Below are 22992 nucleotides of genomic sequence, written 5' to 3'. Positions count from 1 at the left end.
ACTTGGCCGCAGGAGACACTGGGTAGGCGATAAGGACCCCCCTCCCCCCAAGCATTGAAAACCCAGATGTTGGTGGTTCTCTCTTTGGTAATTATGTATGCATTGCTATGGACAGACCGAAGCCCTGTTGGTGGATTTGTGTTGTTTGCTCTGTTCATATAATAATTTCTGATTGTAATTTCTGTTTGTGTTTTCTCTGAAGTTCAAGGTGCTGACTTTTTCCCCTGAACTAAGTGAATGATATATGTATGTTTAATTAAAGGAAGATTGTTAACCCCTTAAAGTTGCTTTCCTTAGAAAAGCAGATCAAAGAACCTGCACTAGTGCCCTGCTGTGTGCTGGTGTTATTATCCCTACACTTCCACAACAGCTGCAAGCAGCATTGGTGTTACAATGTAGAAGAGATAACTGTAAATGATTTGTCAATTATGGTAGGTACGGTTTGGAGTCAGGAAGGACTGAGTTCAAATTCTGCCCAAGATTCTTACTACCTATGTGACCTTGGGCAATTCATTAACCTCTCTCAGCCCTAGTTCCCTCCTCTGTAAAGTGAACCTAACAAAAGCTCTTACCTTTTGGGTTATTGTGAAGATCAAAGGATATAACATATGTAAAGTGTTTTGCAAACCCTAAAGTCCTCTATAAAAACTAGATATTATTGATTAATCAGAGTTTTAATTTAATTTAATAAGCAGTTATCAAGCACCTAGGTAATGAGCTCTGGTTGTGCATAGTTTCTTTCTTCAAGAAGTTTATAAAATATTGAGGTGATAAAACAATGTAAACAATAACAACTAACAATATAAACTAACAAAAGCAACAATATAAACAGTAAATTTGGAGGCAGCAGAGTAGAAGAGAAGGCTTGCTGGCTTTAGTGTCAGAGGACCCTGGTTCAAATCTTGAATTTGTTACTTCCTACCTATGTGACTCTAGGAAAGTTACCTCTTTGCTTCTCAGTTCCTGAATTGTAAAATGAGGTAGCTGTATGATATGATTGTTGAAGTACCTTCAAGCTCCAAATTTAGGATTCCATGATTATACATATGCATACACAAATTTGAATACAGTAAGTATATTGTCAAATCCTATCAACCTCCATAAAGACATCATCCTTGTGATGGATTGTATATAAATCACCTGAGGACCATATAAGCTTAAGTTGGAAGAGCTAGCTGTTTGAATAGGTTAATCAAAACTAGGTTAAAAGCAAGTAATGATATTGCTAATGTTGTCATTATAATCATTTTCTTTTTGGACATAGAAACTCATTAATCTGTCCACTAAGGCAAGCAGGCATTGCCTGTATTCAAAGGAGGTAGAATGAATGGATGGTTTGGAATAAGGAAACCTGAGTTTTCATTGTCTCAGGCATGTAAAAGCAGAGTGATCATGTTTAAATCATAGCCTCTCAGAGCCTGTTCCTCATCTATAAAATAAAAATCATAGTTGTACTACCTACTTCACAGGCTGGTTAGGAGCAGTGTGTTTTGAAAACCTTTAAACATTATATAAATGAGTGATCACTGTTAGAGGAAGAGCGCACATGGACGAAATCCCCATATTGGAAGGATTAAATTAACTTTAAGAGAAGTATGAACAATGTGCAGAAAGTTCAGATGAGACCACTAGCATCTCAGGGGTTCGAATCAGAAAAATAAAAACAAGCAAATAAATAAATAAGGAAAAAATAAATAAATGAATGAATGAATGAATATATAAATAGATGAATGAATGAATGAATGAATAAATGGATAAATGGATAGATAAATGAATAAATAAGTAAATAAATGAATGAATAAAAACTTCACAGTAGAGATACAATGAGTATGACTTAAACAGATAGAGCTGGTAGGTCCACTGAGACACAGAGAAGACATATATGTCATTGCCAGTTTAGGGAATGGCTCACTCAAAGTTGAGGAGGTGGGAAAGTGCATAGGGTGTTTGGGGAATAGCAGCTCCAGTTTCTTTAATTTGGAGCATGTGATGGGTAGTAGTGTTGTGATAAGTTTGGATAGGCAAGCTAGAGACCAAATTGTGTTGAGTAGGATATTAGCTCCTTGTCCAACAGAAGCTTACCACATAGACCACTGACAGATCCCACATGCCACAATCTTTATCTTCACATTTGGCCTTCACATTCTTGTCATCACCCTCCCTCCTACTCTTCTGGATATGATTGTTGTGAAACATAGTGAATGGAGCAGAATTGAACAAAACTGCCCTGGAAAGAATGTGAGCACATGCAGGCAACACCTTTGGTCTTGATGGACAAAATAGTTCCTGTTCCCCCCCTTCTGGCCTACCTCTTTACCTTTCTGGGTTCTCCTCCCTGACTTGTAGAGCATTTGCTTACTGAAAGTTGACATGAAAAAATGCTGCTCATCAGAAGAAGAGAAAAGATGACTATCAAAAGGAGAAAGCTTTTCAGACTTGAAGACAAGCTGCTCCTTTCCCACTGAAAATGTCAAATCATTATTCATGAGGTTCTTACCAGATTTGATGTAGATGAGCAAGTGCCAATCCTCAGACTCCCCCTCACAAAAGTGCAAATAAGAAGCCTGTTCGTTCAGCCATTAATATCACATTAGAGAGTTTTGTTTGATATCCTGAATAGAAAATCATTTCTTCAGTCAGTGTGGGAGTTATTGATTTACTCCTGCTGTTTGCTTTAAGGCTTCTGGTTTTTAGCTCTGTTAGTTATTTACCTGAAGGGTTGTAAAAGGATTATTATTTTCTTTACTACTTTCCAGAAGTTTGCCTTTTAAAGAATAAATATTGCTTACAATCTGACTTTTAATTTGAATTTCCATTTTCTCGGCCCACTGAAAACTGTTCTCTTTAAAGGAAATAGGGAAAATACACAAAATCAGATGTAATTTTCATTGTACACTGCTCCCCTTCAAGGCAATGGAAAATCCAGGCATCTTCGGAGGAAAGTCAAACAACCACCTTTACTGCCACATTCTCTAGTCTAATTGACAAGTACACACAGTATACCCTTCAGCTCCATCACCACATAATAAGACAATTTAACGGGAAAATTTGAAATTTTCATACCTTATGGTGGAAAAGATGGGGGCAACCTCTTTATCAGAGAAAAAAAAACAAGTCTAGTCTTTCAAAATAATTCTCTTATTTCTGACAGACAAAAGAGGAACCAAAGAGTATGATTTATTGGTACTAGGGTCTCATAAATCACAGCTTGGCAAAAGAGCTGTAAGGTACAGAGCCCTTTTTGTGATGTGACCCTTCAAACACCAGATTGATAAATCTTCAAAAATTAGAACCTACCCTAAATTTATATCATAAGAGTGAATTGTACCAAATTCTTTCTGATTTATTACAGTCTCTCTGTCACCCTAGCAAAGAAAAGATGTCCATGCTGCATTTTTGGTTTTGCTTTAAATAGCATATGAATTTAGGCCTGCACAAAAACTCTATAATGAATCATTGCCCCATTATCCCACTTCAAAATAAATAGAAAGATTGGCAATTCACTAAGTAGGATTTCCACTATAATTACAGGATTTCACTCACAGCGTGGGGAGCTGCTACCAGAGGGCAACTGGGGACAGTGGGGAGAGCATAATGAGTAGTTACAATGGGTAAGGCTGTGTAATCTTTACTAACTAGAAAGGCTTTAGAAATGAGGCATTTCTGATAACTCTACCTCGATCTAAATATTCAAACGAATAATAATAGCTAATATTTACATAAAGCTTCAAATTTTCAAAATTTTACAATTTATTATTTCATTTGTTCCTCATGTCAATCCTGTTAGGTAAGATATTATTATCCCTATTTTACAAATAAAGTAACTGAGGCTAGGCACTCATGGGCAAAGAGATAGTAAGGTTAGAAGATAATAGTCAAACAGCAGTATCCTGAGTTAATATTCAATATGCTCACCAATAGACAATACTCTCTACTGAATGGCAATGATCTTAAAGCTAATTAAGGACAAGAATGTTCAGATTATCCGAGGTTAGGGCTAGGGTTGCCATAGTTGCTACATGCTGTTTCTACTGTATTTAAAGGTGAAAAATAGATCTCTGCATCACGATTTTTTGTGAACAGTTCAACATACTCACACATACACACACACACACACACACACACACAAACACACACACATACATACACATGCATTTTCTGGACCTTTCAATCACTCACAGATCATTCTACTGGTAAAAGAAAAGCACTTCAAAGAATATGTGGAGTTGTACAAAAGGACATCCCATGTCCCTTGCAATTGTGAGATTCTGTGGTTCTTTGAAATTAATTTAGCCACAATTGTTGACTAATTGACACTCTTAATTTCCCTAGTGTGCTAGATAACAAGCTATTTTTACTGGATTCATATTACTTCTGCCAAACCCTGTGGCTTGTGGGCTAGAAAGAACACCATTATGATGCAATTTCCTGCAAGAATGCATTTCATTTAAAGTGTCTTCCTTTATAGAGTTTTAATAACAGAAAGAAATTAACATCTCCCATTAATCACAGAAATTCAAACTTCACTGTACTAAATGAAACTTTTCATATGAGATGACAGTGATGTGAAAAATGGCTGCAAAAGGAAAGCCACTTTAATACATGGTCACAATGGATTGAAGCTAAAATTGTGGGATTTAACTACTATGTCATCTCAGATAGATACAGACTTAAGATTTTTAGCACTTAAAAACATATTGTTACAACCTTCCCCTCAAAAAAAATAGGGAAATGATGGCCATAAGTGACTTTTTGTTTCATTTAATAACTTTATGTCTTCATATAGGTAGGTCCTGATTAGTGCAAATAATGAATCCCTTTAAGTAGCTGCATTATTTGAATTTACATCACATATTTCCATTGGGCTAGAACCAAGGACCAAAATTTACATAATTATAACTTCGAATAGTGCAAATTCAACCATAAATGACCATTTCATGGGATTCATTATTCACACTAATTGGGACAGAGCTGTAATTTAAGGTATATGATGAGAATGAATAGCCTACAACATATGACACAAGCAATTATGAAGAAGTCATTAAAATGTCATCAAAGAAACATAAGATATAAAAAGATGGTTAATCAGGTGGTGAGAGAAGGATCATTGTGGAAAGGTCTACTGGTATAGTTGTGGTGTCAGTCAGTCAAAAAGCATTTATTCATTTCCCATGATGATCTGGGAAAAAAGAAAAGAATTTACATGTTCTAAAATATTTATAGCAGCTGTCTTTGTAGTGGTGAAGAACTAGAAATTGTGAGGATACCTGTCAATTTGAGAATGGCTAAAAAAGTTGTGGTGTATTATTGTGATAGAATACTACTGTGCTATAAGAAACGATAATCTCAATGATCTTAGAAAAAACTATGCATAGACTGGAATGAAATGATGATCCAAATGAGCAAAACCAAGAGAACATCGTGTGTAGTAACAACGATATTGTTTTAAGAACAACTCTGAGTGACTAAGTCATTTTGACCACTATAAATCCTCAAATTGACTACAAAGGCATATGAAGGAAGACATTATCTGCATCCAGAGAAAGAACTGATAAATAGTAGTATGTATGGAACGGTTTTAAACATATATGTGTATGAACATACACATATGTGCATATGTGTGTGTACACACACATGCACATTTGTGTCAATGATATCCATCTCTGTGAGTGGAGAGGGGAGGAAAAAAAGACAAAAAAGTTACATAATATCTTTATTATCTATTTAAAAGTCATAGCAAGTTTCATATAACAGTTTTGCAGTTTCATGTACAATCATCTTTTTTCTACTATGTTATGGAAATGCTTGTTTTATTTCTTAAGTTCAGAATAAAATAAAATTTTTAAAAGAAGCACTTATTAAGTGTTTACTATATTCCAGACAATATGTTAAGAACTGGAGATACAAAGAAAAGTAAAAGACAGTTCTTGCTTTTGAAGAGCTTACCATCTAATGGAAAGAAGATATACAAACAAGATAGAAACAGGATAAATTGGAAATTTAAAAAAAAAAAACAGAGGCAAAGCACTAACATTAAAAGGAATTGGTAAAGCCTTCTTGAAAAAATGGGCTTTTAGCTGAAAGTTGGAAGAAGAAAAAGCACAGAAGGCTACCAGCATATCATAGTAAGCTTTTGGGAGGACATAATCGAGTGTCACTTCAGAATGGGAAGGAGTGGATGGGTTGCAATTTGAATCTTTGGAGGAAATAGCTGCATCCATGTGATGCTAATATTATAGATTTAGCATCAAGAGGGCAATAGAAGTTCTTCAGTTTATTCACATCATTTTATAGATATTCACAGATTCCTTTGAACACCAGGACATGATTTCTATTTCTGGCTGTTTAATAACCTTTATAAATCTCTGGGTCCCTTCTCTTCACTAGAATTTCTGTACATCAGTGAAATCATATGTCTAATCCTGTCCTCCCACAACCCCAACCTAGAAAAGAGTCAATATACAATCAGAATACATGCCATTGCAATGAACTGATGCTGAGGGAAGTGAGCAGGACCAGGAGAACATTATACACAGTAACAACAATACTATGCAATGACCAACTTTGATAGACTTAGCTCTTCTCAGCAATGCAGTGATCTAAGACAGTTCCTAAAGACTCATGATGAAAAATGCTATCCACATCCGGAGAAAGAATTATAGAGTCTGAATGCAGATTGAGGCATACTATTTTCTCTCTCTTTTTTTTCTTTCTTGTGGTTTTTTCCCTTTGGTTTTGATTCTTCTTTACAACATGACTAATGTGGAAATTTAAAAAAAAAATTACCTCAGACATGAACCCTGTGAATGTTCAATTCCTTCTCATAAAACGATTGTTGGAAGGTAATTGAAAGTGAGAAAACTAAGGCTCTATTTACCAGAAGAAGGGAATTGTAAAGTTGAAGATGTTCTCTCAGGTATCCCTTAATAAGAAATAAGTGTGGACCAATTTTTTTCCTCAGACTAGTGGAATGTATGCCTCAGAGACTTTTAGTAGGCTTTTTCAGCAAATGTTAATTTCTTAAATTCGGGATATGACTTATTTTAGGTAATAGCTATTTCCCAAACATTGCTTGTAAGTTGATATTTTTTTAGTGAAGTCATATTTTAAATGCGCTACAAAAGCATGGTATTCGAAGACACCATACAGTGAATCCATGTTTAATATAAACCAATTGATCAACAAATACTGATTCAGTACCTTTTGTAAGTACATGTATTCAGTGCCATGAATGATACAAATATGTATAGGACACAGTCTCTCTCTCTTCAAGAATCTTGTCCAAAATTATCTCATAAGACTTTTCCCTCTCCTCAGATTCCTTGACAATATGATACACTTTTAGAGCTGTACTTATCGTCTCTCTGAGGAAACTCCTAATATTACATTTCTCATCTAAACTTTTCTCCCAAGATCTGGACCTGCATTTCCCTTTTAGCAGTCTTCACTCTCCTTAACAGCTCTACAGTATTTGACATGGTTGACCAGTTCCTTTTTCTTGATAATCAATCCAGCTTTTGCTACCATGACACTGCTTTCTATCAGTTTTCCACCTCTCCAATAGATCTTTCTTGATCTCTTTGACTGCCTTGTTTTCCAACTCCTGATGTTTTCCAACGTTCTTTTGGTGATCCTCTCTTTGTTCAACATTCTCTTCCTTTAGCAAGGTAACCCACTGTCATTCCTTCTAATACAACCTCCACACGGATGACTTCAAAACATATTTATTCAGTCCTGACCACTCCTCTGAGTTCCCATTCCAAATTGCCACCTGTCTAGGCAGGGGTGGGGAACCTGTGGCCTCAAGGCCACATGTGCCTTTTAGGTGCAGCCTTTTGACTGAGTCCAAATTTTATAGAACAAATACTTTTATTAAGGTGATTTCTTCTGTGAAGTTTGGATTCAACATCAAAGGAATTGTCTTAGATAATTGCATTGCTGAGAAGAGCTAAGTCTATCAAAGTTGGTCATTGTACAATATTGCTGTTACTGTGTACAATGTTCTCCTGGTTCTGCTCACTTCCCTCAGTATCAGTTCATTGCAATGGCATGGATTCTAATTGCATATTGACTCTTTTCTAGGTTGGGGTTGTGGGAGGAGAGGATTAGACATATGATTTCACTGATGTACAGAAATTCTAGTGAAAAGAAGGGACCAGAGATTTATAAAGATTATTAAACAGCCAGAAATGGAAATCATGTCCTGGTATTCAAAGGAATCTGTGAATATGTGCCTTTTAGTTGCAGCCTTTTGTCTGAGTGCAAATTTTATAGAACAAATACTTTTATTAAGGTGATTTGTTCTGTGAAGTTTGGATTCGGTCAGCTTCATTTGAGAACCTAGAAGGTGTAACAATGATGTTGCTAGCAGCTGTTGTGGGGGTAAAAGACGCAACAAGACCAGCACACAGGAGGGCTGCCATCATAGGTTCTTTGATCTGCTTTTCTAAGGAAAGCAACTTTAAGGGGTTAACAATCTTACTTTAATTAAACATACATATATCATTCTCTTAGTTCAGGTTGGAAAAGATCAGCCCCCTGAACTTCAGGGCAAATACAAACAGAAATTGCAAGCATACATTATAAACAGAGCAAATAACACAAACCAGTCTATCCATACTAATACATAGTTACAGGAGAAGCACCAACATCTGGGTTATCAAAGCCAGGGGGCTGTTTCAATGGCTTGCCCAAAATCTCATCACCCACCCTCTTTCAATGAGTGACCCTGAAAAGTCAGGGCCCTGAGGGCTGGGGCCAACTATTTAAGGTGTGGGAAATCACTAACACCAGGGTGTGGGAGAGCTCCTCAACCACCAGCACCACATTATGTACAAATCACTGACTCCTGATTGTCTTAGTGCTGAGAAACATTCCAAGAGAAAAAAAGATCCCACTTTACCTGCCCCATTCAAACAAAGGCCAGACTCATTAAAGGTACTTGATAACCTTAGCATCCCAAAAGAGAAAAACAGCAACAAATCCTGCCCTGATTATCATTACATAATAACCATATGTGGCCTCAAGGCCATAGGTTCCCCACCCCTTAAACATTTTGATTTGGATGTACTGCTAACTTGAGATATTCAACATATTCAAAACTGAACTCATTATCTTCTCCCCAAAACCACTCTTCCCCAAATCCCTACTCATGCTGATATCATCATCATTTAACTAATCATCTAGACATAAACCTCGCAGTCATCTTTGATTCCATTTCCATACTCATGACCATTGCCATGTTATCCTGTCCCAAATTGAACTAATCACCATCCTGCTGCACTCCAACTCTCTTTCCAAAAAACAACAAAAAAGACCTTATTTCTCCTGATGATTTGGCTATTTCTGTTAATGGCTCTTATTCACTATCATCTAGACTATGAAAATATCTTCTAACCTGGTCTTTTAGCTTCTAGACTCTCTCTTCTCCAATCCACATTTTACTATATAAGATTAACCTTCCTAATGCCCACCTCTGGCTATTTTCTTTTATTCGTTGAAAATTTCAGTATTTCCCTTATTGTTTAAAGAATAAAGTTCGAAAATCTTAGCCTTGGCATCCACAGCCCTCCAAATATAGCCATATTTAACCTACCTTTCAGTTCTTTTATACACTATTTTGCTTTATGAATTCTATACTCTAAACCAACTCTACTTTGGCTCTAACATTTAGTAGGTTGAACCTAAGATGAAGACATTTCACAAACATGCCCTCTATTTTTCTGGATCCATGCCTTTTGTCTATTCTGTTTTCCAAATTTGGAAAATCTCCTAGCTGTTTATCTCTACCTGTTGAAATGCTACAAGTGCTACAGTAGATCAACTAATCACTCAACCAGAATTTATGGAGCTCATATGCTTGCTCCTCTACTAAGCCTTCACTGATTCTCCCAAATAGAAGTGTTCTTTGTATTCATATCACTTCATATCTCCTTGTGTTAAAATTGTATCCTGTTCTGGGCCCCTTGACCACCCTCCCCTCAGCTCCTAGTGAGTATAGTTAGTAAGTTTATGAGTAGCCATTATAAAGGGGCAATAGCATGAAGTAATATTATAAACAGGAATTGAAAGTCACATACAAACCATCCCATAAATCAAGGGAGCATAATTTACAAATTGTATCCCATATTAACCAAAAATCGTATCCTGGTAATATGTACTGAATCAGAGAAAGCCATCCAAGCTTGCAGTCAGAGACTTTTGGTCCTAGATATATAGATCAATTTCAGAAGAACAGCAGACAACCAAATGGTGCTGATAATTTTGAGATGATACAGACACATTAATTTTAAAGTTTTACTGACAACTTTGAATTGATTCAGGTATGCTAATAAACTAACCCAAAAGATAAGAGTTACTTTGTTTCCCCTCAAAATACCCTATAAAAATGAGACCTCAAATTCCTGCTCCCCTAGCTTTCTTCTGTCTCCATTGGAGTCATGCTGCCTAGTGCTCCCAACTCTAATCCATGTTTACATACTATTTTGCCTCTTCTCCTCTCTATCCTCTTCCTCGCACTGTCGGCCTTCCTTCAGCATCCTCTCTGTCATCATGCCATCTACCTCTGTACCCATTTCACTGCTTGTCTCTGTACTTTTTCTGCTGTTTGATCCCACTCCTTGTGTGGTTATTAAAGTGTGATGGCAACCGTTTCCTACAGCTATGATCATCTTTCTCATTAAGTACTTAAAGAACTGGGCTCAACCCCATTTCATAATTTCATAAATTAATTATCATTTCACTTCTCTATGGTCTTACCACATTCTACTATGTATCATATTGTAGGTATTTGCCTATGTTACCTCATACTGAAGAGCGAACTTGAGATTAAGTTTTGTCCCATTTGTCACCTTTATATTCCCAGTGCCTTGCACTTAGTTGGCTGAATTTTATTCTAGGTGAAGAGACAGTATAATATATGTATAGAATGCTAATTAAGGGCAAATTTTCTGGTTAAGGTTTTGAATGCTATATCATGATGGTGCTGAGATCAATGAGGCTCAGACAGGATTTGGATCAGGAAGGAATTTAATAGATCATCTCCTCCAACACCTTCATTTTATAATGTGAGGAAACAAAAATTGAAGAAGGCTAAGTGATTTGCCCGAGGTCACATTGTAAGTGTTAATGGTAGTATTTGAACCCAGATACACTGACTCCAGAGCCGGTAGTCTTTCCACAGTACCACCACCACCATCTCCAAGTCAAGTGAGGCTTCCTGGGGTAGGCAGGGTTCGATCTGGACGTTAGAGAACAGGTAAGCTTTGGAAAAAATAAAAAGGAAGGAGAATATAGCAGACAAAGGAAACAATTTGAGAGATTATATGGACAGGAATAGGAATATCTGTGATTTCACAGCTACAAGGCATGCCTAGTAAGGAAATTACCCCTACCAATTCATGTCAGTACTTTCTTTGCAATTTATATTCTTAGAGAGGTTGCCTAGACTCTGGGCCCTATGAGAGTTCAAGTGACTTGCCCAGAATCACATAGCCACTATGTGTCACAGACAAGATTTGAACCCAGATCTTCCTTGATTTGAAGCCAACTCTATATACACTGTGCCATGTTGCTCCTTGAGGGAGCATATAAAAAAGGAAATGGTTTGTTTAATTTTTTTCTGAGTTATTCTTCATTTGCTATAGAATGATTGCTTAATTATTCTAAAACATTAATTTTTATAACAAATTCAAAACATTTACCCTAATTATTACGTTTCTATAAATTTTTGTATTCCTTAAGCTATAGGCATTTTCTCAGGCACATTCATGTATCATACTTTATGTTGGGTGAGTGTATTAGGAGGGCAGAGTTTATAATCTCAAAGAGGATCATAAACATGTCTGAAACGTTCGGAACCGCCGGATATAAGAAACTCTCAAAGTAGAAGGCAGAAGAATCAAAACATTTATTTAGGCTCCACAGTAACCAACCCATGAACCAGCAACCCCATTTTGATATATTGATCAAAAGCTTCCAGGCCCAATAAGTACGCCTTGAAAGAGTAACCAGGAGGCTACAGAGAAGCATGATTGCGTAAAGCAAAATCATGTTTCCCCCTCTATGGTAATAAGATTACCCACTGGCCCGAAGTCTTTGTTCAGCTTTCTCCCGTAGGTCAGCTCTGCTACTGGCAGCTCCCGCCCCAGCTGTGGCTGTGTCTGTAACTGTAGCTGTAACTGTCGCTGTAACTGTCGCTGTAACTGTCGCTGTAACTGTCGCTGGCTCCAACCGGAAAAGGAAAAGAGGATCTTCAAGCTGTCCTCTCCCCTCTCATACAGTTTTTGACATCATCAAGCACCGCCTGAACGACCAGGGCCAATTGGTTCTTGACTTGGCCCCTCCCCCTAGCGTAGCCGTTAACACCTCCCCTCAGCCAGCCCCATGACTCATCACACAGGAAGTTGTCTGCTTCCTGGAATGCTCTTTGGGCTTCCTGCCCCGGAAGAGCAAGCCACAGTGTCCAGAGGCTCAATGAGGTAAGCTGAGTCATTCAAAGAAAACAAAGGCCATTCTGGCTACACTCCACCCCTTGTTATAGGATACATAATCTAATCAGCCATGTATCCTAGAACATACATTGTGATCCAATTACAAAGGAAACTAAAACATATCATTCATTATAAAGCAAAACATATCATTTGGTGACATTCCTAAATATTGGTTTACGATTCAAATGTGATCCACCCCTAGGTCCCAGCAAGATAATCTCTTCAATCAATCATCCCCAAAATAATTATTAATAATTCAAATGTCCACCCCTAAATCCTTGTATCCATTACATAGGATCAATAATATCATAACAATAAAACAACACAGCAAGGATAACACAAAATAAGTAAACAGAACACTATCATCATTTCCACCCCCCTTGAACGATTGGGGCTCAAAATCTTGGGGTGAGGGGTGAAGGTCTCATTTTCCATAGCTTCTTCATGCTGAAATTGGATGTAGAGATGGCCCTGCCCCCAAAAAGTCCCATTCCAGAGGTCATTTCTTTAACAAGCTGGCAGGAATTCCAAGAATGCTACATGCTTAGGCAGTCACCGGAAAGTGCAGGGTGCTTAAGCCTGAAGGAAACAAAACTAGCAACAAGGTTAGCCAAAACAAAGGACAAAAAGAATAGACAAGTATGGACTATAATTCTTCAAATAAAATCATCTCAAGTTTGGTTGAGATTTCAGTTATGCAAAGATCCAACATCAGAGCCAAACTCAGGTGGGAAATGTTTCTTTTCAAAAGGAACATAATGAGGAAGCCAAGAGGATCCCATCCTAGACAGAGACTAAGATTGTCCTCCCAGCCTTTCCCCAAATGTACAAGTTTTCATCCGTTAATCACACAAGGTCACCTTCAGTCTGAGTGGCTTGTGGGCTTGCAGGAGCAGTTCTTATTTCCCTATTTCTCGTGTTATCAAGTCCTCTATACATTCTGTATAATTCATTGGTTGGAATTCCATCTATCATTTCAAAACCTACCCCTGCTCTCAATAAAGCAGTAAACATTTCTTTCCTTGTTACTCTCCTTTGGCGCCAAGTTTGCTGGTTATTCACCCTTCTCTCTTGAGGAGATCTATCCCTTCCCCAGTCACCTAAGTCATGTAACTGTAAAATCTTATTTATCACTGTTGTAAGACGGCTCCCTACTTCTCCAAGTAATAAATTCAAAATTAGTTGTTTATAAGCAGGGGGAGCTGTCCTAATTATTAAATTCCTATGAGGCAGTCCCATTGGATCATTGTAATATTTGTCTGCAGTTCCTATCATAATGGCAGTCTTCATTACCTCCTCCTTTAGTCTCATGATACAATCTCTAAGTGAATACCAGGGTCTGTGCTCAGTGGGCCACATAGAATCAGTAGCATATCTCTTATTGCATCCCACAGCGGCTAATGCCAACAGAGTAGTCCTATCACCATCTCCTTGCTGATGATGTTCCCTAAAAGCTTGTTGAACTAGAGGATCATGGCTGATACCTATGAATCTCATGCAGTCTGTCCTATCTACTGATATTCCACTGGCCCCTTGATCACTGAGTCTTACCATCCAAGATATCAATGGTTCTCCTATTCTTTGGCTGAATCTACTCAAAATATCTGTGACCTCTTGCGGTGAGAAATCTTCCTGAATTTCCCTTGTAACTGAATCTTCACCTCGGGTTTCTGTCTTCCTCCTTTGTATGGGTCGAGCCTTTGTCTGATCATTTAACCATCTCCTATTCTCTGTGTGAGGCACATCCTGAACCCCAGTAGTGTTTTGTGCCTCAGCCCCTAACATTGTCTCATTCTCTCCCCACTCACTTCCTCTGCCACCATGGCTAGGACGAAGCAGGCAGTCAGGCTCTTTCTGGGCTGGGTTGAAATGCACTCTGGGCTTTTTTGGTCTCCTGTTGCTCTTAGCCACATTAATAGAAAAGTTCTCATCTGAGTCAGTTTGGTCTCCTGCTATCTGAGATTCCCCTTCTTCCTGTGGGGTAGGAGTGCCCCCATGTCTTTCACTTAATCTCAATCTTTCGTATACTAGCCGGTAGGCTGATAACACTATCCAGCTTTGCCTAGATAGTGATGCCCCTGACTGAATCCCAACTTCTCGTAAACACTTTTCCAAATCCCTAGGATCTCCTCTCCGTAGCCTTGGTTCCCAGTTTTCACAGGGTCCAGCTTTTTTAGCCAATTCTTTTGCTAGGGAGGAATAAAATGGATCCTCCCATCCTGGGATATTCATCTCTTCCTCTGGAATTGTTCTGCTTCTAAATAGAGATCTTATACCTAGCGATCCCATCCTCGTCGCCAAATGTATTAGGAGGGCAGAGTTTATAATCTCAAAGAGGATCATAAACATGTCTGAAACGTTCGGAACCGCCGGATATAAGAAACTCTCAAAGTAGAAGGCAGAAGAATCAAAACATTTATTTAGGCTCCACAGTAACCAACCCATGAACCAGCAACCCCATTTTGATATATTGATCAAAAGCTTCCAGGCCCAATAAGTACGCCTTGAAAGAGTAACCAGGAGGCTACAGAGAAGCATGATTGCGTAAAGCAAAATCATGTTTCCCCCTCTATGGTAATAAGATTACCCACTGGCCCGAAGTCTTTGTTCAGCTTTCTCCCGTAGGTCAGCTCTGCTACTGGCAGCTCCCGCCCCAGCTGTGGCTGTGTCTGTAACTGTAGCTGTAACTGTCGCTGTAACTGTCGCTGTAACTGTCGCTGTAACTGTCGCTGGCTCCAACCGGAAAAGGAAAAGAGGATCTTCAAGCTGTCCTCTCCCCTCTCATAGAGTTTTTGACATCATCAAGCACCGCCTGAATGACCAGGGCCGATTGGTTCTTGACTTGGCCCCTCCCCCTAGCGTAGCCGTTAACACCTCCCCTCAGCCAGCCCCATGACTCATCACACAGGAAGTTGTCTGCTTCCTGGAATGCTCTTTGGGCTTCCTGCCCCGGAAGAGCAAGCCACAGTGTCCAGAGGCTCAATGAGGTAAGCTGAGTCATTCAAAGAAAACAAAGGCCATTTTGGCTACAGTGAGTGAGGGAAGAGGAATAGGATGGAATCACTGAGAGAGATAAATCTATTCATAGAACACTTAAGAAATTAGTAAAATTAATTCCATGACTTCAAGGTGCTTATATCTTAGGAATAACATTAGATGTAACATAAATTTCTAGTTATAACTTAATCAAAATTTTTAACAGTTAAATAGACATATACTGAGGACAAAACAATGTCTAAGTAAAATAATCAGTACGCCAACATATGTACCAAAAATATATTACCATAAAGATTTTTCCATAAGTAGTCATGTAAAGGAAATGAATATAGTTTTCAAAGGGCATATAACTACAAATATGAAAGGAAAATTACCAACATGATTGTCAATCTGAGCAAATGTCCCCTAGCAACATCAAAAGCTAGGGAAAGGATTAGGGAGGAGAGATAAATGTGATTTTCAAATTGAAGGCATAATGTTAAAGAGCAAATTACCAAAGGCAAAAGCCAACATAACTTTGGCCTTGAAATCTACAGGCTTCATAGATACCATTGAAATATCATATACTGAATAAGAAGCAACTTTATTTCAGTAACATTAGAAATATCTGGGAGTCCAGGGCAGCCAGGGTGGGTCAGGCCCAGCTCTCCCAGCCCCCCACCCACATCCCCACCTAGCTCTCTTCTGGCCAGAGAAGATTTAGTGGCTGAGGCCAGGAATCCACAGCACCATGAGCAGAAGGAAGAAGGCAAAGGAGGCACCAGAACAGGAACACAAGAAGTTCATCTGGAAGAGTCATTGCAGAAGGCAGCTAAGGGGATTAATCATTCTGAACAGAAGCAGAAAGCTTCCAGTGTGGACACCTACACACACACACACACACACACACACACACACACACACAGACTTGAGTAAGAACAAAGAGCAGACATCAAAAAGCTGAGGCTTGTCCCTGCTGTTCTCCTCTTTTGTCAAGAGGCCTAAGTCTCAAGTCTCTGAAAATGAAGGCAAAGAAGTAGAATTACCTAAGGAATGAAAAAGAGAGGTCAGAGAGAAACAGAGTTTGGAGCTGGTCTTGATGAAGAGATCCTTTTAAAAGCCCCCCATTGCTTCCCCTGAACCTGAACTTAAAACAGACCTGTCTTCAGATCTTCATTCTTTTAAGCAGCTCAGAAACACAGCTTGCCCAGGAAGGGCATGGAAAATATCTGGAGTTTGAAACTAAGCAAGGAGAAGAACTTGAAGAGGGCTCCAACCAACGTAGAAGAGAACAAAGCAAGTGTGGAACCAAAAACTGAGAAAGAGCTTGGGTCTTCCCAGAAAGTTGTCAGAGGACACAGAAACATGCACTTCGAGGTATCCTTGCTGGAGACACAGTTTGTGGATGTGTGGTAGAGAAACAGCCTAAAGGACAAGATTTCATAAAGACAACATTTCAGTCTAGAAGAAGACTTCTTCTGTCTAGCCATATGGAATAATGTGACTTCCAAGACTTGGCTGGATTCTGCCAAAGAAATAAAAAACTAACTTCATGGGACCCCTTGGAATTTTCTATTCAATGTGAAGTTTTATCCACCTGACCCAGCACAATGATCACAAGAAATAACAAGCAATTACTTATGTCTTCAGCTTTGGCAGGACATTCTTACAGGACAATTGCCTTGCTCCTTTGTCACTTTAGCTCTGTCCAGTCTTAATTGGGAGACTATGACCACAAAGTTCGTGGTGCTAATTATGTTCATGAGTTTAAACTGGCCCCAAACCAGAACAAAGAGCTTGAAGAGAAGGTCATGGAACTTCTTATAGGTGATTGTGACTCCAGCCCCAGCTGACCTGGAATTTCTTGAGAACGCCAAAAAGCCCTCCATGTATGAAGTTGACCTGCATAAAGCAAAGGACTTGGAGGGAGTGGATATCATACTGGGAATGTGTTCCAGTGGCCTTCTTGTTTACAAAGACAGGCTGAGAATTAACCACTTTCCTTGGCCCAAGGTGCTGAAGATTTCCTATAAGTATGGCTGCTTTTTATAAAATCAAGATTCTACCTGGATAGCATAAGCATTATGAAAGTACCATTGGATTCAACCCTCCCCGTTTTTGAGCAGCTAAGAAATTGTGGAATGTATGCGTAGAGCAACATATATTTTTGAGACTAACATCCACTGAAACCACTCCCAACAGAGACTTAGACACGGGTGTACTGCTGACAGCTCAGACCATTACATCGGACGCCACAAGCAACAAAACCATGCCTCAGATTATCAAGACCATAAAAGGTGTGTTCTCAGAGGCCCAGGATCCAATATAGTCCTAAGATCCAAATTTCATTACAGTGGCCAGACTCAGGCCCAAACTAGACAAGCCAATGCTCTTACTGATAGGCCTGCACCATACTTCAAGCATACAGCAAGCAAACAGGCCTCTCAGAGCCTCGATTGAGCTGAAGCAATGGAGACACCAAACCAAAGCCCTCAATCTACCTTGGCACCAGCCATTGCTCAGAGCCATGGTCTAGAAGTCAACTTCCTGGAACCTTTAATTGCAAGAAGCCCACAGTCTCTAAAATGCAGAAGGAAACTGTGAAGGTAGAGACAAAAAAAGGAAGGAGTGGCACCCGAACAAGTGGAACCAGACCCCTGAAGAATAGAACAGTTTAGACAAGACTCAGGAAGAAACTAGGAAGCACCATGCCAGGATTTGTGAGCTCAAGAAGAACTTCATGGAGTCTGGCCCAGACTCTGAACCAGATTGTCCCAAATCTCAGAGCCTTGGTCCAGTGAGTGGGACAAGTGCCTGTCAACTCACTTCCCGTTCTAGATGCTGACCTTCAATGGGCAGATTCCCTCAGTAGAAAGAACTATGAATCACATTCCCAAAGAGGAAGTGGATGCAGTAACAGAGAGATCAAACCTTGACCCTTAATGGGAAAGCCTTGAGCATTCAGTAGCTCATAGTGGGACCCAAATGACAACCCCATTGCAGTCTCCACAAAGCCATGACTTTGGGTCTGTCTCCATAAATGGCAAGGAGACAGGAGACAAGGCACATGGGACGGCTGGTAATATGGTAACAAGCAGATGCTAAGTTGTCCAAATGTGGTATGTACAGGTACAGGAGAGCAAGCTGGTGCCTTAAAGCTCTTAGAGTACGTGCTCTCAGAAACCCCTGGTTCCTGTCAGCTGTACACTGGTGAAAAAGAGGCAAAGGGGGTTGACAACCATGTTACACCAAATGAGCTACCTGGTAAGCAAAATGGACCATATCCTGATTTTCAGGTGGGTTCAGGTTCACCCACCCTCATTCAAAGTTTACAACCTCCCCTGGTGAAGACTCAGACATTCACCATCTCAGATGCTGCTAATGCTGGGAAAAGTGAAATCTCAACTAAATATGTCCCCATTGTTTCCACTGACACAAAACCATCATTTACGAGGCTACCCAGACCTATGTGGGCAATGGCAACTTAGACCCACGTGTTCTGCTGACAGCTCTGACCATTACATCGGACACCACAAGCAGCACCACCGTGACTCAGACTACCAAGACCATATAAGGTGAGTTCTCAGATTGAAAAAAGAATGGTGATCACAAGAGATGTCAACATTGATCACAATCAGGTCCTTCTTCAGACAATCAGAGAAGCCAAGGAACAATACCTCAACATGCCAGTGACCAAGGTTGTTGTCCATGGGGAGACCGAGATCACTGAGGAGTAACTCAGGAATCTCACCCCACTCCTTTTCCAGTCTCAGAGAAAACTAACAGAGCAATAAGGAAACTTCCTTCAACACTGAGGCTTTGGAATTTCAAGAATTTTCTAAAACCACTGAAAATTCATCTTCTTTCACATTTCAAGTTGATGACACGGGATTCCTCTAAATACCACTGAGCCTTTGCCACAGCTTTGTCTAGATTATGAAGTCAGAAACTGCCCAGCTTTTTACTCTATGGATTGTTTTTTTTTTTAGCTAAGCAGTGGTGATTTTTTTTCAGGATCGCTTGCACTCCTCACTTTTTCATACTTGAACATTCCATGGGCTTTGCCACCTCACAAGAACCTCATCCACTGCGCCAAAGGAGAAAGCCAAGTTATTGATCTCTGTTCTTTATTGTACTGTCTTAGTCACACACATGGCTACAAAAAACATCTTCCTCCTCCGGAGCCAATGAGTTCACTTCATCTGCCTGATCAAAGCCTGGGGTAGTGGAGGTGTCTCCCCAGTGCCTGACTGGAAGGGTGTTCCTCTGTGAATCATGGGGCAGAGAGCCAAACACACACCATAATGGGCAGAGACCTCAGCTGCAAATGTAGTGTTTTTCTCTCTAACACTCTTTTTCAAAAAGCTATTTCAGTAGCTATTTAGAGCAAAGAAGCTGGAACTTCAAATATATGATACTGTGGATTCTCAAGCACATTCATGGAACTGTCACCTACCTCCTTAACCTTTTGGTCTCTTCAGAAATAGCCTTTCCCCCCTCTCCCAACATAATGGATCAAACTTTATGGACAGTAGTTTCGAAACACCACCACCCAAGTGAACTGTGCAACATCCACCCAACAAGCATGATCAGCAGATGCATCAAAACGTCCTTGTCCTACCTAATAGCTTCAGGAGGGACTCTGGGGAGGCATAATGAGGTATGAGAGTGAGTCTCTGCTTATGACCACGTGCTGCTCACATGTAGGACAGTGGTAGAATTTGTCTTGAACTGTCAGATTCTGCCAAGATTCCTTACTGAGGCAGCTTCACTGATCTAGAAGTATCAGATCAGCCAGACCTGGCTGCTTCTCTTCTCTCCATTATGGCCTACCAGTAGGGGTTGCTCCTTAGGCCAAGGCCTTTGTGTGCCTGGGACCTTTCTCTCCTATCCCAATATCATAACATGGAATCATGGGAATTAGAGCATATCTTCCTTCCATAAGGCTTGACTATTTTCTACTTGCGTTTGAGGATTTCTGGATTTGGTTTTGAAAGGTTAGAATGAATGTCCTCGGGATTCATGACTGCAGTGTTCCCCTGTGCCTGCCTATGAGGCACCTGCCTAACTCGGCTCAGGACTGTGGCCTACAGTTGAGGATTTTCCCTCATGGTGACTGGTCCTCCTATTGGCCTGCCTCTTTAGTCCCAAACACATCTTCCTGAGCCTTAACATGGAACTGGAAAGAAGCAAGGGGTTCCTAGGATGAGGACAAAATGAGAAGGCAAGGGGGAGCCAAGAAAGTCATTAGTTTGTCCAAGCTACAGAACAGTATCATGGAGCTCACTCCTGTCAGCTACCTCCCCTCAGGCTGCCATTCTGTGGCCTCCCTGCCTAGAGCTTGTAAACCAGGAGTGATGCCATTGCAGGGCATGAGCACCCACTCACTTTGGAATTGATCCCATCAGAAGAAAAAGAGTGGGTTTCAGTGAGCTATAGGCTAAAGTGGTATCCCTTTGAGAAGGCAGGCCCCCCACCTGGTGCTTTAGTCACAAAGGTCAACCCAAAATGGAGGCAATGAAGACACAGCCCTCAGTCAAGAAAGTGTCCTAAGTCATGATATATAACAGCAAAGTCCAAAATTCATAAGGGGAAGCTGTTCACTCACCAGAAAGAGGGCAAAGCTCAGACAAGCAAGCATGTGTCCTTTGTCAAATAGGGAACCAGGCCAGAATGAATGGAAGTTGCATCGTAAGCTCGTCACCATTAGAGAACAGGCCAGCAGTATCATCTTCACATATAAAGGACAGGAGTAAAGAGCTGAGAACATTATCAAACATACTAGTGGGGCTCAGAACCTTTGGTGTGAGGCTCCTCTTTTCGGCGAGAATGAGGACTGAGGTTTACTGAAAAGTTGTCTCAGAGCAGAGCACTGTGATGTTTAAAGCATGAAAATGGTAGATCTGAGCCCTCATCTTAACTTCATGCACCCTTAGAGCTGAGTCCCCCTCATTGACTGCTGCAAACCAAGCCGCAGAGAAGTTAAATGGCTCATCCATTGTCACAGCTGGTTAGTGGTGCCTTTTTATTCCACCAGCTGGCCCACAAGTCACTCACTTGCTAGCAGCATGGCCTTAGTCAAATATTGGTCACCCCTGTGGGCCTGTCCCCTCCTTCAAACATAGTGAGGGTTATTTGGCCTGAAATATTCCCTGCCCCACAACCTATGTCTTATCTCCTCCCCTTGACCTTAACCTGGCAGTAAATGTTGAGACTATTTGGGTTTTTTCTCTGCCTATTGCATTTTAAATGTGAAAAAGAACCAGATGCAAAGGAGATGGTGGGCTGCCCTGCCAGGCTACCAAGGGCAGGGGAAATATAATGCTAGATCAGAACTCCAAGAAGCCCAGCAATACTCCCAGATTTAGGGACTTGGCAGGAACTTGACCAAAGTGAGTCAGATACATCACAGACAACTTTCTCTAGTCCACCCCAATGTGAGACTGCAGGGAAGGCTCTCTCATAGCTCCATTTATCATCCCTAGCTGCAAGCTATCCAGAACTTCTGTTTACAGCATCTCAAACACATTCAATACCCAGTACAGTGGAGCGGGGTGGGGAGCAGGAAAGGAGAGACTTGGGGAGCCCAAGTCCCCCACCCCAGCAGCAACTGGTTTCCTCACTTTAGAATCTGTTCCAGAAATTTTGTCCCTAAACTAGGTTTTGTTTCTACAAATCAATTTCAAATGTATTATTTTAGTTGCAAAGAAAAAAAAAAGGAAGGTTTGTCAATTTAAAAAAAATGACTTACAACACTGTATCATATTGAATAGTTGTTTACATTTCTTGATGAACTAGGAGCTATGGATGAAGAATCAAATTGGGACTATCCTTAGATTAAATTAGGTGATGATCAGATCCACAGTTTGGGACTTTGGTAGTGAAAGGCAGGGTAGGTTGTGATAGTGTTTAGATAGAGTGGATCAGTCTTGCTGCTTGTATTACTTTTTCAATAAATTTCAAACAAGCAGAAAGAAACGTGTGCTATTTTCCTAGCTACTGTATTATAGAAACAAATTACACTGTTGAAAATGTCCAGACCTGAGCCTAGGAGTAGTCAAGGTGGATAGGAGGCTAGAGTATGGCCCACAGTAGGGCATGTGAAATTAGACATTTTATTGTTATTTTTTATAAATTTACGTACTGCTAATGTCAGGAAATTCTACTTTTTATGGTGCAGAGGTCCTTTTTTTTTAAAAAAAAAATATGCCAAATGCCCGAGGAGTAGTATCATGTTCTGGATCAACCTTGGAGTCTCAGACACATATTCAAGTCTCGGAACTCATACATCCAAGCTGTACGCCTACAAGTAACTCAGCCTCTCAGCATCCAAGGCAGTTCCTTAAGATGGTTAATTTCAGACAAGTTACTGACCTGCATCAGAGTTTCCTTTACTGGGAGTTCTCTACAATAATAAATCTGGAAGCTTCCCTGACCCCCAAAACACACACATGAGATAAAAATAAAAATAATGAAAACGACAAAGAACAGCAACAACGACAAACAAAACAACGATAGTTTTTAA

At 40.0% G+C, this 22992-nt stretch overlaps 1 protein-coding gene and 1 pseudogene across 1 annotated transcript in view; one reads left to right on the top strand and one right to left on the bottom strand.

Moving 5' to 3' along the window:
* Positions 1–19204, top strand: part of LOC118845977 — a 126496-nt pseudogene extending 107292 nt beyond the window's left edge.
* The window catches only part of HS6ST3 (heparan sulfate 6-O-sulfotransferase 3), an 891948-nt gene that overhangs the window by 138691 nt on the left and 730265 nt on the right, over positions 1–22992 (bottom strand). The gene's annotated exons all lie outside the window — the stretch shown is intronic.

The sequence above is a fragment of the Trichosurus vulpecula genome, chromosome 4, assembly GCF_011100635.1.
Source record: "Trichosurus vulpecula isolate mTriVul1 chromosome 4, mTriVul1.pri, whole genome shotgun sequence".
Classification (NCBI taxonomy): domain Eukaryota; kingdom Metazoa; phylum Chordata; class Mammalia; order Diprotodontia; family Phalangeridae; genus Trichosurus; species Trichosurus vulpecula.
This window is presented reverse-complemented; position numbering and strand designations above follow the sequence as displayed.